Source organism: Furipterus horrens, unplaced genomic scaffold (genome assembly GCF_987537825.1).
Source record: "Furipterus horrens unplaced genomic scaffold, mFurHor1.1.pri manual_scaffold_28, whole genome shotgun sequence".
NCBI lineage: Eukaryota > Metazoa > Chordata > Mammalia > Chiroptera > Furipteridae > Furipterus > Furipterus horrens.
In genome coordinates this window covers 1,025,889-1,043,215 of record NW_028327198.1, presented here as the reverse complement: position 1 = coordinate 1,043,215, position 17,327 = coordinate 1,025,889, and the positions used below count along the sequence as shown (strand labels likewise).

The following is a 17,327-nucleotide window of genomic DNA, read 5'->3' as shown; positions in this document are numbered from 1 at the left end:
ACTGAGTCCGTAATTTGTTAGAACACAGGTAACAGAGAACAGATGAGTAGCTTTCGCTGCCCCATAGACAAGCCACCGGGGTGAAGGCAGAAGACAGGTAATAAACAACAGGAGAGCCGTTTGCTCAGCCTGGTAGACACGCCCCCCGTTGTGAAGGCAAAAGATAGGTAACAGAGAACGTGTGAGCATCTTGATCGGGCTGGTAGACACTTTCCCCGGGGTAAAGGCAGAAGACAGATAACAAAGAACAGGTGAGCAGCTTGCTCAGCGATGTTAACACGCCCCTCGGGGTGTAGACAGAAACAGGTAACCAAGAACAGGAGAGCCACTTGCTCGGCCTGGCAGACAGGCCGCTGGGTTGAAGAGAGAGGGCAGGTAATAAAGAACTGGTGAGCAGGTTCCTCGGCCTGGTAGACACGCCCCCCGGCGTGAAGGCAGAAGATAGGTAACAGAGAACAGGTGAGCAGTTTGCTCGGCCTGGAAGACAGGCCTCTGGAGTGCAGGGAAAAGAAAATTAACAAAGAATATTCTGTTAGAACACGGACTGACTGAGTATTCTGTTAGAACACAGGATGAGTGAGTATTTTTGAAACAGAGACTTATTTTTTATTCTGGTGGAACACATGTTGAATGACTATTCTGTTTGAACATTGGCTAGGTGAGTATTCTTTAAACAGAGAATGAGTCCATATTGTGGTCGAACACAGGCTGAGTGTGTATTCTGTTAAAACACAGGCTGAGTGAATATTCTGTTGGAACACAGGCTGAGTGAGTATCCTTTGAAAATAATCCGAGTCAATATTCTCTTAGAACACTGGCTGAGTGGGTACTCTTAAACCTAGACTGAGTCCATATTCTGTTAGAACACAGGCTGAATGAGCATTCTGTTAGAACACAGGCTCAGTGAGTATTCTCTAAACCCAGATTTAGTCCATATTCTGTTAGAACACAGTCTGAGAGATTATTCTGTTAGAACACAGGCTGAGTGACTATTCAGTTAGAACACAGGCTGTGTGAGTATTTTATTAAACATAGACAGAGTCAATATTCTGTTGGAACACAGGTGAGTGAATATTCTGTTAGAATACAGGCTGAGTGGGTACTCTTAAACCTAGACTGAGTCCATATTTTGTTGGAACACAGGTTGAATGACTATTCTGTTAGAACATTGGCTGTGTGAGTATTCTTTAAAGAGAGAATGAGTCCATATTGTTTTGGAACACTGGCTGAGGTCATATTCTGTTAAAACACATGATGAGTGAATATTCTTTAAACATAGAATGAGTCCATAATCTGTTGGAACACAGGCTCAATGAGTATTCGGTTAGAACACATTTTGTGTGAGTCTATTCTTAGAACACAAGCTGTGTGAGTATTCTTTAAACGTAGACTGAGTTCATGTTATGGTGGACCCGAGGCTGGGTGACTCTTCTGTTAGAACTCAGGCTCAGTTAGTATTCTGTTAGAACACAGGCTGATGCCAATTTGCGCTGCCTTTCTCACATCTGAACTCTTTGGTTCTGTTGTCCAGGTTATAATTCTAGAAACGGCAAGCCTGGTCTCACTAGAGTTTATAAAATCTGTTGGATCCATCTGGCTGGCAAGAGACTCAATGTACTTCAGGATTGCAACTTTGACCTTGAGGTTAGGAGTCTGAGTTTGATCCACAATAAATCTCATCAGAATGTTAAATTGTTGATCAAATGGAAAGGAGTCCCTTGTGACATCTAGAGCCTTCTGAACGTTTGCTTGCACAGATCCAAGTAAATCTGCTCCCATTTTCTTAAGTAATTTTCTGAGAAGAACAAAAAGCCAGTCCTGCAAGTCATGCTTATGAATTATTATAAAATCAACAAGAGTCTCCAAAAACATACTGAAAACTCTCCTGCTGTGTGGGTCAGCAAACATTCGTGTGAAGATTTCACACAATCTTTTCAATTCTACTCGAATCAGCGTTCGTTGGCTCTTCAGTAAGTTCTGCAGGCCTAGAAGCCCTTCTTTCCTTTCTGACCAGTTTGAACTAGCACAGTGGTTGAGCACTTCTGCTACATCCTCTGTCTGCCGCAGATAATGGGGAATGCCACCATTCCTGGAACCATAGGAGCGCTTAGAGCAAACACTCGAGGCATCACTATTGGCATCATCATCAGAATACATCCCATACGGCTCATATCTCCTTCTCACAGGTTTCTTCTTGCTCCTGGAGTCTCCTAACAGCAAAGCACCAGCAACAGCAGCTTCCAGATCGGTACTTGTGCTTAAAACGTGCATGGCATTCACAGAACCAGGTATTCTTCCTGCCTGGCCAAGCCCAAACCGGTCTAATCCTATTCGGCTTGGACTTGTTTCTCGGCTACATCCCTGACTCCTGGGAATCTTGCTTCATTTTTCTGAAGAGGGTGCCACAGGTGGGCCTCTTGAGGATCCCCCAACAAGGCCACTATAACCACTTCCCAACAATTTCCCTGGGGAACTTGACCGGCTGCCAGGCTGGGACTGTGAAACCACTTTAGCACGACTGCGGCCTCGATTATCAGAAGGTATAGAGGCGACATTGGTGGCACTCCCAGAGTTTTGTCGTCTTGTGCGAATCCGACCTAAGGATGCATATGACCCTGGAGGTAAGGCCGCCGTAGAGCTGAAGGGTGTAGCGCCTGAAGCTGAGGAGACTTTAGATTTGGCACTGGCTGCTGCATTGACATCAATATCACTTCGAGACCGCTGAAGGGACCCAGTCGTTGATGCAGATTTGGTACTGACTCTGGAGGTGGTACTCCCAGTAGAACTTTTGGCAGAGAGAGGCTGGTTTAGACTTTCTTGAGAGCTAGAAGATGAGCGATCAGATTGTGGCAAAGACACGATGCTGTCTGAGTTCTTTAAATGGGACTGCAGGGCCTTCTGATAGGAGGACTCCAAGGTGTGGTATAGGTGCTCTGCTTCTCTGCTGAAGTGACTGTGGAAACCCCAGTAACACTTTCTGGCTTCTATTCTTGCTTCAGAATCAGCATCATGTATTCCCTTCTTTATTGTTTCGGCTAATACCGATATGTGTCGTTCCAGTGAATGTGTCTGCCATTCTTGTAAAAGTAAATCTAAAAATTCAAAACAGCGTCTTCTAACTGCAACAGACTTAGAGGTACAGTTGCTTGTTATGACAGGTATTAGCCTAGGGATGTGTGTGTGCCGAATGATTAACCTAACAGCTACAACACCAGAAGTGGCCATAATTTTGGCACTGTTTGGAATTAAATTAAAGATAGTTGGCATAATGGCTTCAGCTCCATGGTCAAATTTATTCCCCAGAACTGATGACAGATGCCCCAATGTGATACAAGCCTCCCGCACTACCTGAGACCACAGATCCTTAGCAGATAGTTTAAAGGCTCCATCCAAAAGTCGCAAATGTTGAAAGAAGTTATCATACTCAGCAGCACCAGCCAAAAGTAAAGATCTAATCTTTTTTAGAGCATTTACTCTTTGCTCCCAATCATGCTTGTCATCAGATAATATTTCTCTAATCTTGTTTATGGATTCCTCAAGGTCTCGGCTGGAATAAATCTGAACTACAGGTACATCATCAAACGCTTTAATAAAATCCTCTTCATCAACAGCACCAGCTCCTTCTTTTGTGGCTGAAGACTTGGATCCAAGGGTGGATGATCCAAGCCGACGGGTGGTCCCCATTCCAATATTCTTCCTTGAGGTTGGTGGAGCTTTGGATGATGTAGAACTAGCAGAGGAAGGTCTGTTACCACCTACAGAATCTTCATCATCAAAATTTTTATCATTCGCAGATTGTATCATGTTTCCAGGTTTTTGGACTTCATCAAATTCTGTAAATATCACATCCAACCGGGACTGCGGCAACCCTTTTTCACTGAGGTCTGCCCTCACACGCTCTCCTACGTGTCTGTAAGTCTCCACTAAGCTGTTTATTGCTGCATCTCGGACCTGGCTATTTGGATCTCCAAGCAAGTTACATATATGTGGCACAATCTTGCTTAGTGTCAAAGTATGTGCTCCAGAGGCATTGAGTGTAGCAACAAGGCAGACACATGTGCCTTCCCGAGTCCTGAAATTCTTGTGCTTGAAGCCTCCCAGCATTCGGTCCCACACATACTGGGGACTAGCAGCTTGATCCATGATCTTGAGCAGCAGAGTCTGGTCTTGCTCCCTCACGGAGTCTTTAGCATCTCCCAGTCTGTCTATTAAACTTGGCAGCACTGTGCCGATCTGCGCCTTGAACTGATCCTGCAGCCGGGTGACCAGCGCAGACAGCATGTCCATCCCCAGAAGAACCCCCTTGTAATTGCTAGAGTTCACCCAAGAGGTAGCAAGCCCATCCACAAGTTTATCTCACATGGTCTGGTCATGCTCAAGGCCAGCAGACTTCTGTTTGTCTGAGAAATAGTCTATAAGTTCTTGGCCAACCTGCAGTCGCTTCCCCACATCCTTCTGCAACACCTGTGCCAGGCAGGACTGCATGTGAGGCTCCATGGTGAAATTCAAATCCAGATCCAGCAAAAGTTAGAGGGCAGTCAGGGCGCCACCCTCCCGGTAAATGTACCCAGGAGGTCGTCTCTCTGTTCGCTGAAGGTTATTAAGAGCCTGTGTTTCAAAGATGCAATCCGGGGAGTGGCCCCTTGGCCTCAGTCAAACTGCTGCCTGCCACTAAGGAGATTCGCATGCCGCCGCCACCTCACAGGGAGAGAGGCCACGCCCCCCACCCTCGGAGTCCTGACAGCTGCAGCTCCCTGGCCACTTCCTTGCAAGGCTCCTGTCCGCCTGAGACAACAGGACACAAAAAGCAAAGCACCCCATGTTGGGTTTGCCTCCTCTGTTTACCTGACTGTCCAGAGCCCACAGAAACCCACCTGGACCCACCGCTGCGGCTGGATCATCTGGCTCCTCTTCTTCAAGCTGCTGCCTTCCCTCGGGGCCATAGTGTCCTGCAGGCTGAGGGCAAGGCGTGCGCAGGTCCTCAGTACACCGTGTGCGCCCGGGCCTAGTGCCCGTCACGCGCTTACCAACACCCTGTGCAGGCAATGCAACAGACTTTTTTCTCATCTTTTTCTTTTCCCACTGCCCTTTATTTATCAAACATAATACACATCAAAGAACAGCAAATAAAACCTTTGTAGATCCTACAGGACTTTGCTAACAATGATATTTGGAAAATAAAAAAAAATGATCTAAAAAAAAAAAGAAAAGAACACAAGCTGAGTGAGTATTCAGTTAGAACACAGGCTGAGAGGGTACTATTTAGATATAAACTGAGTTCATATTCTGTTAAAAAACATGCTGAGTAAGTATTCTTTAAACACAGATTGAGTGCATATTCTGTTATAACACAGGAGGAGGGAGTATGCTTTAAACATAGCCTGAGTCCATATTCTGTTAGAACACTGGCTGTGTCAGTATTCTTTCAACATAGACTGAGTCCATATTCTGTTAGAACACAGGTTGAGTGAGTGTTCTGTTAGAACACAGGCTCAGTACATTCTCTGTCAAAACACAGGCTGACTGAGTATTCTGTTTGAACACAGGCTGAGTGAGTATTTATTTAACATAGACTGAGTCCATATTCTGTTAGAAAACAGGCTGAGTGAGTATTCTTTAAAAATAAACTGAGTCCAGATTCTGTTAGAACAGAGGCTGAGTGAGTTTTCTTTAAACATAGGTTGAGTCTATATTATGGTAAAACCCAGGCAAAGTGAGTATTCTGTTAGAACACAGGCTGATTAACTAATTTTTAAACATAGACTGAGTCCATACTCTGTTAGAACACAGGCTAAGTGAGTGTTCTTTAAACATAGACTGAGTCCATATTTTGTTAGAACACAGGTAACAGAGAACAGGTGAGCAGCTTGCGCGGCATCATAGACAAGTCACCCGGGGTGAAGGCAGAAGACAGGTTACAAAAAAAAGGAGAGCCGCTTGCTCAGCCTGGTAGACTGGCCCCACGGGTTGAAGGCAGAAGACAGGTAACAAAGAACAGGTAGACAGCTTGCTTGGCCTGGTTTACGCGCCCCCCTGGGTTGTAGGCAGAAGACAGGGGACCAAGAACAGGAGAGCCGCTTGCTTGGCCTGGCAGACAGGCCGCTGGTGTGAAGAGAGGACAGGTAACAAAGAACAGGTGAGCCGCTTGCTCGGCCTTGTAGACACGCCCCCCGGGGTGAAGGCATAAGACAGGTAACAGAGAACAGGTGAGCAGCTTGCTCAGCCTGGTAGACAGGTCCCCCGGGTGAAAGTAGAAGACAGGTAAGAAAGAACATGTGAGCATCTTGCTTGGCCTGGTAGACATGCCCCCGGGATCAAGGCAGAACACAGGTAACAAAGAACAGGCGAGTAGCTTGCTCACCCTGGTGGATGTGCCCCCCGTGGTGAATGCAGAAGACAGGTAACAAAGAACAGGTTAGCAGCTTGCTAGGACTGGTACACGCGCCCCCCTGGGTTGTAGGCAGAAGACAGGGAACCAAGAACAGGAGAGCCGCTTGCTTGGCCTGGCAGACAGGCTGCTGGTGTGAAGAGAGGACAGGTAACAAAGAACAGGTGAACAGCTTGCTCGGCCTGGTAGACACGCTATCCGGGTCAAAGGAAAAGACAGGAAACAAAGAACATTTGAGCAGCTTGTTCGGCCTGGTAGATACGCCCCCTGGGGTGAAGGAAGAAGACAGGTAACAAAGAACAGGTGAACCACTTGCTGGTCCTGGCAGATGGGCCGCTGATGTGAAGAGAAAAGACAGTTAACAAAGAGTATTCTTTTAGAACATGGACTGAGTGAGTATTCTGTTAGAACACAGGGTGAGGGATTATTTTTAAACATAGACTGAGTCCATATTCTGTTAGAACACAGGCTGAGTGGGTATGCTTTAAACATAGACTGAGTCCATACTCTGTTAGAAGACTTACTTAGTGAGAATTCTGTTAGAACACAGGCTGAGTGATTGTTCTTTAAACATAAACTGAGTACATATTCGGTTAGTACACAGGCTCAGTGAGTATTCTGTTAGAACACAGGCTGAGGCAGTATTCTTTAAACATAGACTAAGTCCACATTCTGTTAAAACACAGGCAGAGTGAGCATACTTTAAACCTAGACTGAGTCCATACACTGTTAGAACACAGGCTGAGTACTTTTTCTGTTATAACAAAGGTTGACTGAATATCCTGTTTGAACACAGTCTGAGTGGGTATTACTTAAACATAAACTGAGTCCATATTCTGTTAAATCACAGGCTGAGTGGGTAGTCCTTAAACATAGACTGAGTTCATATTCTGTTAGAACACATGGTGAGTGAGTATTCTTTAAACGTAGACTGAGTCCATATATTTTTTTTACAAGAGGTACTTTATTTATTTATTTTTTTTGTTATTCAATTGCAGTTGTCCCATTTTCCCCCCATTGCTCCCCCCTCCTAGCCCATCCCTTCTCCCACAGTTATATCCCTCCCCGTTGTCCATGTCCATGAGTCATTCATATATATTTCTTGACCTGACCCTTCTCTTACTTATCCCCCTTCTCTCCCTCCCACCTCCCTCTACTGACTACTATTGTAGTCTTTGCCTATTTAGTTCGTTTGTTTGTGTTGCTGTTCAGTTTCCTGTATTGGGTGATATCATATGGTATTTTGCTTTCTTTGCCTGGCTTATTTCACTAAGCATAATTCTCTCTAATTCCATCCATGTTGTCGCAAATGGCAGGAGTTCGTTCTTTCTTTCTGCTACATAGTATTCCATTGTGTAAATGTACCACAGTTTTTTGATCCACTCATCCACAGATGGGCACCTAGGCTGTTTCCAGCACTTAGCTATTATAAACAGGGCTGCTATGAACATAGGGGTGCATAAGTTCTCTTGAATTAGGGTTTCAGGATTTTTCGGGTATAATCCTAGCAGTGGAGTCACTGGTTCAAATGGCAGTTCCATTTTTAGCTTTTTGAGGTAATTCCATACTATTCTCCATAGTGGCTGCACCATTCTGCATTCCCACCAACAGTGCACCAGGGTTCCCGTTTCTCCACATCCTCGCCAGCATTTGTTGTTTGTTGATTTGTTGATGATGGCCATTCTGACAGGCGTAAGGTGGTATCTCATTGTGGTTTTTACTTGCATCTCTCTGATGGCCAATGATGTTGAGCATTTTTTCATGTGCCTATGGACCTTCTGTATGTCCTCTTCGGAGAAGTGTTTGTTCAGGTCCTTTGCCCATTTTTTAATTGCGTTGTTTGTTTTCTTGATGTTGAGTCGTATCAGCTCTTTCTATATTTTGGAGATCAGTCCCCTGTCTGTGATATCATTGGCAAATATGTTTTCCCATATGGTTGGTTTCCTTTTCATCTTGCTGATGTTTTCTTTTGCTGAGCAGAAACTTTTTAGTTTGATGTAGTCCCATTTGTTTATTTTTTCCTTTATTTCTCTTGCCTTGGGAGATTTATCTGTGAAGATATTGTTACGTGTGATATCTGAAATTTTCCTGCCTATGTTTTCCTCTAGGACTTTTATGGTATCAAGGCTTACATTTAAGTCTTTAATCCATCTTGAGTTTATTCTCGTGTGTGGTGTAAGTTGGTGGTCTAGTTTCATTTTTTTGCACGTCCCTGTCCAGTTCTCCCAGCACCATTCGTTAAAGAGGCTCTTCTCACTCCATTTTATGTTCCTTCCTCCTTTATCGAAGATTAGTTGACCATAGAGGCCTGGGTTTATTTCTGGGCTTTCAATTCTGTTCCACTGATCTATATGTCTGTTCTTATGCCAGTACCAGACTGTTTTGATCACAGTGGCTTTGTAGTATTGTTTGATGTCTGGTATCGTGATTCCTCCTGCTGTGTTCTTCTGTTTCAAGATTGCTTTTGCTATTCGGGGTCTTTTTGGTTCCATATGGATTTTTGGAGGATTTGTTCTAGGTCAGTGAAATGTGTCCTTGGTATTTTAATAGGGATTGCATTGAATCCGTAAATTGCTTTGGGTAGTATGGCCATTTTGATGATGTTGATTCTTCCCATCCAAGAACATGGTATTTGCCTCCATTTATTTGTATCTTCCTTAATTTCTTTCTTCAATGTTGCATAATTTTCAGTGTACAGGTCTTTTATCTCGTTGGTTAAGTTTATTCCTAGGTACTTCATTTTTCTTGTTGCTAGAGTAAATGGTATTTTCTTTTTTGCTTCTGTCTCTGAGATTTTATTGTTGGTATACAGAAATGCCTTAGATTTCTGTATATTTATTTTGTACCCTGCTATTTTGCCAAATTCACTTATTACATCAAGTAGTCTTTTAGTGGATTTTATAGGGTTTTCTAGGTATACTATCATGTTGTCTGCAAATAGTGATAGTTTTACTTCTTCTTTCCCAATTTGGATGCCTTTTATGTCTCTGTCTTGTCTGATTGCTGTGGCTAGGACTTCCAACACTATGTTGAATAGAAGTGGGGAGAGTGGACAGCCTTGTCTAGTTCCTGATCTCAGGGGGAATGCTTTCAGTTTTTGTCCATTGCGTATGATGTTGGCTTCAGGCTTCTCATATATAGCCTTAATTATGTTAAGGTATGCTCCCTCTATTCCCATTTTGCTGAGTGTTTTCAACATAAATGGGTGTTGTACTTTATCAAATGCTTTTTCTGCATCTATAGATATGATCATGTGATTTTTGTCTTTCATTTTGTTTAGGTGATGTATTATATTTATTGATTTGCGAATATTAAAGCATCCTTGCATCCCTGGGATGAATCCCACTTGATCATGGTGTATGATCTTTTGGATGTATTGTTGGATCCTGTTTGCCAAAATTTTATTGAGGATTTTAGCATCTATGTTCATCAGTGATATTGGCCTGTAGTTTTCTTTCTTTGCTGTGTCTTGACCTGGTTTTGGGATTAGAGTAATACTGGCTTCATAGAAAGAGTTTGGGATTTTTCCCTCCTCTTGGATTTTCTGGAATAGTTTGAGGAGGGTAGGAGTTAGTTCTTCCCTAAATGTTTTGTAAAATTCGGCTGTGAAGCCATCCGGTCCAGGGCTTTTGTGTGCAGGGAGATTTTGGATTACTGTTTCAATTTCCTTCTTTGTTATTGGTCTGTTGAGACTTTCTACTTCTTCTTGATTCAGTTTTGGAAGGTTATATGTTTCTAGAAATCTGTCCATTTCTACTAGGTTGTCAAATTTCTTGCGATATAGTTGTTTGTAGTAATTTCTTATAATTGTTTGTATTTCTGAGGTATCAGTCGTGATTTCTCCTCTTTCATTTCTGATTTTGTTTATTTGGGTCTTCTCTCTTTTTTTCTTAGTGAGCCTGGCTAGAGGCTTGTCAATTTTGTTTATTTTTTCAAAGAACCAGCTCCTAGTTTTGTTGATTTTTTGGATTGTTCGTTTCGTTTCTATGTCGTTTAATTCTGCTTTGATCTTGATGATTTCCTTTCTTGTTTTCGCCCTAGGCTTTTTTGTTGTTGCTGTTCTAGTTCTTGTAGCTTTAAGGTTAGGTTTTTAATTTGAGATTCTTCTAGCCTTTTCAGATATGCCTGTATTGCTATGAACTTCCCTCTTAGGACTGCTTTTGCTGTGTCCCAAAGGTTTTGGGCTGTTGTGTGTTTATTGTCATTAGTTTCTAGAAATTTCTTGATTTCCTCTTTGATGTCATTGCTAACCCATTCGTTATTTAAGAGCGTGTTATTCATTCTCCATGAGTTTGGGTGTCTTTGATTTTTTTTCCCTGAGGTTGATTTTTAGTTTCAAGGCATTGTGGTCTGAAAAGATGCTTGATATGATTTCAATTTTCTTGAATTTGTTGAGGCTTGTTTTGTGTCCTATTATGTGGTCTATCTTTGAAAATGTCCCATGTGCCTTTGAAAAGAATGTATATTTTGCTTTTGGGGGGTGAAAAGTTCTATATATATCAGTTAAGTCCATGTGGTTTAGTGTATTGTTCAATTCCTGTATATCCTTGGTGTTTCTTTGCTTGGATGATCTGTCTATTGTTGATAATGGAGTGTTGAAGTCCCCTACTATTCGTGTGTTGTTGTTAATATCCTTCTTGTGGTCTTCTAGTATTTGCTTTATGTATTTGGGTGCTCCTGTGTTGGGTGCATATATGTTTATCAGTGTTATATCTTCTTGATGAATCGTTCCTTTAAGTATTATGAAATGTCCTTCTTTGTCTCTTTATATTGCCCTTGCTTTGAAATCCGTTTTGTCTGATATGAGGACTGCTACCCCAGCTTTTTTTTCAGGTCCATTTTCTTGGAATATTTTTTTATATCCGTTTACTTTCAGTCTATGTGTACCTTTTGTTTTGAGGTGTGTTTCTTGTAGACAGCATATATGTGGGTCCTGTTTTCTTATCCATTCCGTCACCTTATGTCTTTTAATGGGAGCATTTAATCCATTTACATTTAAGGTTATTATTGACATGTATTTATTCATTTCCCTTTTGTATCTCTGTTCCTCTACTCTTTTTTTGTTTTTTCTCTTCCTGTTTCTTAGAATATTCCCTTTAGCATCTCTTGCAATGCTGATTTGGTGGAGATGTGTTCTTTTAGTCTTCCTTTGTCTGAGAAACTCCTTATTTCACCTTCTATTTTGAATGAGAGCCTTGCTGGGTAGAGTATTCTTGGTTGTAGGCCTTTGTTTTTCATTGCTTGAAATGTTTTTCACCATTCCCTTCTGGCTTGTAATGTTTCTGTTGAGAAATCGGTCGATAGCCTTATTGGAGCTCCCTTGTAAGTTATTTGCTGTTTTTCTCTTGCTGCTTTTAGGATTCTCTCTTTGTCTTGGAATGTTGCCATTTGAACTATGATGTGCCTTGGAGTGGGTTTTTGGGGGTTCCTCTTGATTGGAACTCTCAGTGCTTCTTGGACTTGCATAGCTTTTTCTCTCATCAGGTTTGGAAAATTTTCTGTCACTATTTTTCCTATCAGATTTTCAATTCCATGCTCCTTTTCTTCTCCCTCTCCTATTCCTATGATCCTTAAATTATTTTTTCTAATGCTATCCTGTAATTCCCTTACATCTTGTTCATATTTTTTCAATCGTTTTTCATTTTGCTGTATCATTTGAGAATTATTACCTACATTATCCTCTAACTCACTAATCCGATCCTCTGCTTCGTTTAGTCTGCTTTTGACTGATTCTACTGTGTTTTTCAGTTCAGAGATTGCATTCTTCATTTCTTCCCGGTTCTTGTTAATAGTTTCTTTGTCCTTTTTTGATGCTGGTGTAGTTCTCTGCAAGTTCTCTGTAATTTTCTTGGAGCTGTTGGTAACTTCCTTGGAGGCTGTCATAGTTGGTTTTGAGGTTTTCGAGCATATTGAGCTTCTTCACCACCATAGTTTTGAATTCCATGTCTGACATTTGGGCTATGTCTATTCCATCTACCTCTCTTTCTGGGGATTCCTCTTTTCTTTTCATTGAGAGGTTGTTTCTGCGTCTTACCATGTTGGATTCTTCTTCTTTGTCTTTGTTATTTGGATTTGTCTGCTTTGCCTACCCACCTTTGTGGTATGAGATTTTTTATGGTAGATCTGGGGGATTCAGTGGTGCAGGCTCTTTGATCTCCTGAGCCTGATGTTCTTGGGGTACCTTTTATATCGTTTGTTTATGCTGTCTGGTTATATTTCATATTTTTTTTGTTGTTGTTGTTGTTAGGATATTCCTTCTGGCTTGTTGATTGGGAGTCACTCTATCCACTTTATCTCGAATTCTTTTGTGGAGATGTCAGTTCAGCCTTCTTGTGTCGTCTTCTTTTTCTTTGTCCACAGCTGGTCTAATGTGATGGGTCAGAGATTCCTATTCCTTGCAGCAGTGGTGCACGCGAGGTGGTCGGCAAGGCACAATGCAAGGCAGCCAAGAGCCCACCTCAGGTCTGCCAGGCAGTGCTCCAGGAAAGCAGGCCGCACCGCACTTTGGGGAAGCTGGCAAGGTGGTTTTTTTTTTTTGTTTGTTTGTTTTCTTTTTTTTTTTTTTTTCACTCAAGCATCAGTGTGCGCCCAAGGTAGCTGGGGAACTAAGCTCAGGCCTGCTGCGCTGCGTTTCCAGAAAGCAGGAAGTGCCAAGCTCCAGGAAAGCCATCCAGGTGTTTTTTTTGGCTCGAACACCTGTTTAGCGCCCAAGGCAGCTGGGGAACTAAGCTCAGGCCTGCCGCGCCGCCCTCCTAAGAAGCAGGCCATGCCAAGCTCCGGGAAAGCTCTCCAGGTGTTGTTTTGGCTAGAGCACCAGTGCGCGCCCAAGGTGTCCGGGGAACTAAGCTCAGGCCTGCCGCACCGCACTCCCAGAAAGCAGGTCGAGGTGCACTCCAGGAAAGCCCTTGAGGTGTTTTTTTGGCTCGAGTGCCGGTGTGCACCCAAGCAGCTGGGGAGCTAGCCTCAGGCCTGCAGCGCCGTGTTCTGGGCTTCGGTCTTTCGCCTTTTAGGGCAGGGCTGCAGACACTTGTGCTCAGTGGAAGGGAGTGTCTGTGAGTCCTGCTGCCCACCGTTCCCGCACCTCCTGAGCGGGCACACGCAGAGCCTGGGCAAGTGCTCTGCGCTCCGGATTCCGGCCTGGTACTCTGGCCTGGCGCCCACTGGGCTGGCCAGGGGCGACTGCGCACAGTCTTCTGCGTGTCCAGTGGGCCCTCCCTGCGCCCGTTGGGTCACTGATTTTATGTCTGTTGGTGTGTGTCCCAGGGGCACCTGGACGCGCAGCCCGGTGCACCAGGGCCAGTGAATGAGGGCACTTCCCTGTGCGCGCCCCCGTGACCCAAAGGGAGTGTTGGGGTGTGGATGAACACACCACTGCGCCTGCGCTCCTCAAGAATGGCCTACCACTCCCAAACTTTCCTCCCCTCTCCACCGTCCACTAGAGAAAAATACAAAGGAGAATTATGTTCTCACTTGCCCGGCAGCACGCTGTCTCCTGTCCTTCAGCACCAATGCCACTTGGTCAAGTCCAGTCTCTGCCAGCGGGCAGAGATCCGCTCTCCTCCCAACTCCTCTCCCGGGGCAGCCTGTGGTCCCCAAAAATTTTTTCTGTCCTTCCAGCCACAGCTCCTGCAGCCGCCCCAGTCAGGAATCCCGTTTCATCCACTTTTTCTCCGCTATCCTCACTAAACAGGTTGTTCCCAGATGCATTTTCTCTAATTCAGCAGTGTCTTGGCTCGACTCCTGCCAGTACCCAGATGCTCACTGAGATGATCTGTCTGCAGTTAGCCAAAACGGCAGAAAAGTCTCGGGAGCCTGAAACCGCAGCGTCTCCTCACTCCTCTGCCATCTTCCCCTCTGTGAGTCCATATTCTGTTAGAACACAGGCTGAGTGGGTATTCTTTAAACATAGACTGAGACCATATTCTGTTGGAACACAGGTTGAATGACTATTCTGTTAGAACATTGACTAGCTGAGTATTCTTAAAACAGAGAATGAGTCCATATTGTGTTGGAACACAGGCTTAGTGGGTATTCTGTAATAACACTGGCGGATTTAGTATTTTTTAAACATAAACTGAGTCCATATTATGTGGAACACAGGCTGAGTGAGTATTCTGTTAGAACACATGCTGAGTGAGCATTTTGTTAGAACTCAGGCTGTGTTTGTATTCTGTTAGAACACAGGCTGAGTGGGTATTCTGTTAGAACACAGGCTGAATGAGTTTTCTTTAAAAAGAGAATGAGTCCATATTCTGTTGGAACACAGGCTGAATGTGTATTCTGTTTAGAACAAAGGCTGAGTGGGTATTCTGTTAGAACACAGGCTGATTGAGTTTTCTGTTAGAACACAGGCTGAGTGAGTATCCTTGGAAAATAATCTGAATCCATATTCTCTTAGTATACTGACTGAGTGGGTACCCTTTAAACCTAGACTGAGTCCATATTCTGTGAGAAAACAGGCTGAGTTAGTATTCTTTAAACATGGACTGAGTCCATACTCTCTAAGAACACAGACTGAGTCGGTATTCTTTAAACGTAGACTGAGTCCATATTCTGTTAGAACAAAAGCTGAGTGGGTACTTTTTAAACAAACTCTGAGTCCATATTCTATTAGAAATAATGTTGAGTGAGTATATTCTTAGAATACAAGCTGAGTGAATATTTTTTAAGGATAGACTGAGTTTATATTCTGTTATAACACAGGCTGACTGAGTGCTCTGTAAGAACACAGACTGAGTAGGTATTCTTTAAACGTAGACTGAATCCATATTCTGTTAGAACAATAGCTGAGTGGGTACTTTTTAAACAAAGACTGAGTCCATATTCTATTAAAATTCAGGCTGGTTGATTATTCCCTTAGAACAGAGGCTGAGTGAGTGTTCTTTAAACATAGACTGTGTCCATATTTTGTTAGAACACAGGTAACAGAGAACAGGTGAGCAGCTTGCGCGGCCTCATAGACAAGCCACCCTCGGTGAAGGCAGAAGACAGGTAACAAAGAACAGGTGAGCAGTTTGCTTGGTGAGGTGAACGCGCCCCTCGGGGTGTAGACAGAAACAGGGAACCAAGAACAGGAGAGCCACTTGCTCGGCCTGGCAGACAGGCCGCTGGGTTGAAGAGAGAGGACAGGTAATAAAGAACAGGTGAGCAGGTTGCTCGGCCTGGTAGACACGCCCCCCGGGGTGAAGGCAGAAGACAGGTAACAGAGAACAGCTGAGCAGCTTTCTCGGCCTGGCAGACGGGCCGCTGGATTGAAGGGAAAAGACAATTAACAAAGAATATTCTGTTAGAACATGGACTGACTGAGTATTCTGTTAGAACTCAGGCTGAGTGGGTCGTCGTCGTCGGCAGCCGTCCGTCTCGAGAGACGATGGTGTAGCTTCTTAAGAGTCTATCTGCACCGCCGAGAATGGCTTGCGATGACGCTGAAGCTACAGAGCCTGGGCAGGGTGATATGGAGGGTCTGCTGTTGCCCATGCAGCAGACCCCCCCTCTCTTCGCAGCTGAAGGGTCCAAGGGAAAGACGGAGTCAATACAGCTTGGCTTCAGGTGCACTGCAGGAGTTGCCGGTGTTGACTACAACGTCAAACCGCCTTAGGGACTCGGGCTCCGGATTTTCTGTCGGGGTTTACTCCCTTAGCCTTTCCCCTGAAGAGGTATGCCGCAAGGCAGCGGAGGTTTTTTGGAGTCAGAGTTTTCCTTCTCGGAGTGGGTGGGTATTATTTAAACATAAACTGAGTCCATATTATGTTAAAACACAGGCTGAGTGGGTATTCTTTATTTTTTTATTTTTTTTGATTGATTAATTGATTTTTATTTTTTTATTTTTTTTAATGTTTTTTATTGATTATATTGTTACAACAGTTCCAATTTTCTCCCCCTTGTTCCCCTCCACCCAGCACCTCCCTCCCCCAGCAATCCCCCCCAAGTCCATACCCCTGGTTTGTAAAAATTAACTATCCCCCCCTCTCAAATATTAGGACCCTTTGTAATCTTGTAAAGGACAATGGGCGAAGGTCTCAAGCTCCTCTAGCTGCTTCAAGCTGGACATGGTCGTCGTCCTACCTACCCTTGGGTCCAGAAAACCCTAATAAGAGTCGGGGTGTGGAGGGGAGGGTGGCCTTCCCTCATGGGGAAAGATCGTGCAGACTCCAGGTCAGTTGGCTGTCTCCGGTCAACGGCGTGCTTGGTTTAACAGGCTGGTGTCCTTGTTGTGTTCTGGGGGCAACAGATTTGGCGAAAAGGGTTAAAAGACATCATTCAATCCATAACTACTAGATGACAAAAGGCAGGGATTAAGTTTTCAATGTTCCATATTAGGGAAAAAAAAAAAAAAGGCTTCTTTGTAAGAAGGTGTGCTAGGCACATCTCGCCTGTCCAAAACCCTTTTGCCCATTATGCTTAGTTTGGGCTGAGGTAAATAGTTTAGGTTTTTCCCCCTCTCAGACCTCTGGGCCTTTTCTCTCCAAGCCATTAGGATAGAAAAGAGAAACCCGTTTTAAAGTGAAGCCCACAGACCACCCCATTCTTCCCCAACCCAGCCATTTAGTTCAGCCAAACCGTTGAGTCTCAGGAGGCAGCGCTGCAGAGAGGATTAAGTGAGGCTTATGCGTACAGATAATCACTCAGGTAACGCGATCATAGGCTTATGTCCTTTGAAAACAAAAAACACGTGTTAATTTATGTAACATAACCCGCAAACAAGTCTCTAAATCTGTAGAAGAAACTTTTAAGACGGTTAGTTGCTCTGTTTTATACTCTACTACTGATCATTGTGATTTTCCTTGAATAATAATTTTTCTCCCTAAGGTTACCCTCCTTGTCTTTAAAGGGACTACATTAAGTCCATTTTTAATTTATCCTGTTCATTTGCATAAACATAACAAGAGCAGCAAATGATCACTTATGATCTTTAGTTCTGCTTTGCTGGAACTTACCC

The 17,327-nt window shown here is 43.8% G+C and overlaps 1 pseudogene; it reads right to left on the bottom strand.

The window, feature by feature from the left end:
• Positions 1–1,434: 1,434 nt before the first annotated feature.
• On the bottom strand, positions 1,435–4,497 carry LOC149990080 (CLIP-associating protein 1 pseudogene; annotated as a pseudogene).
• Positions 4,498–17,327: the final 12,830 nt, after the last annotated feature.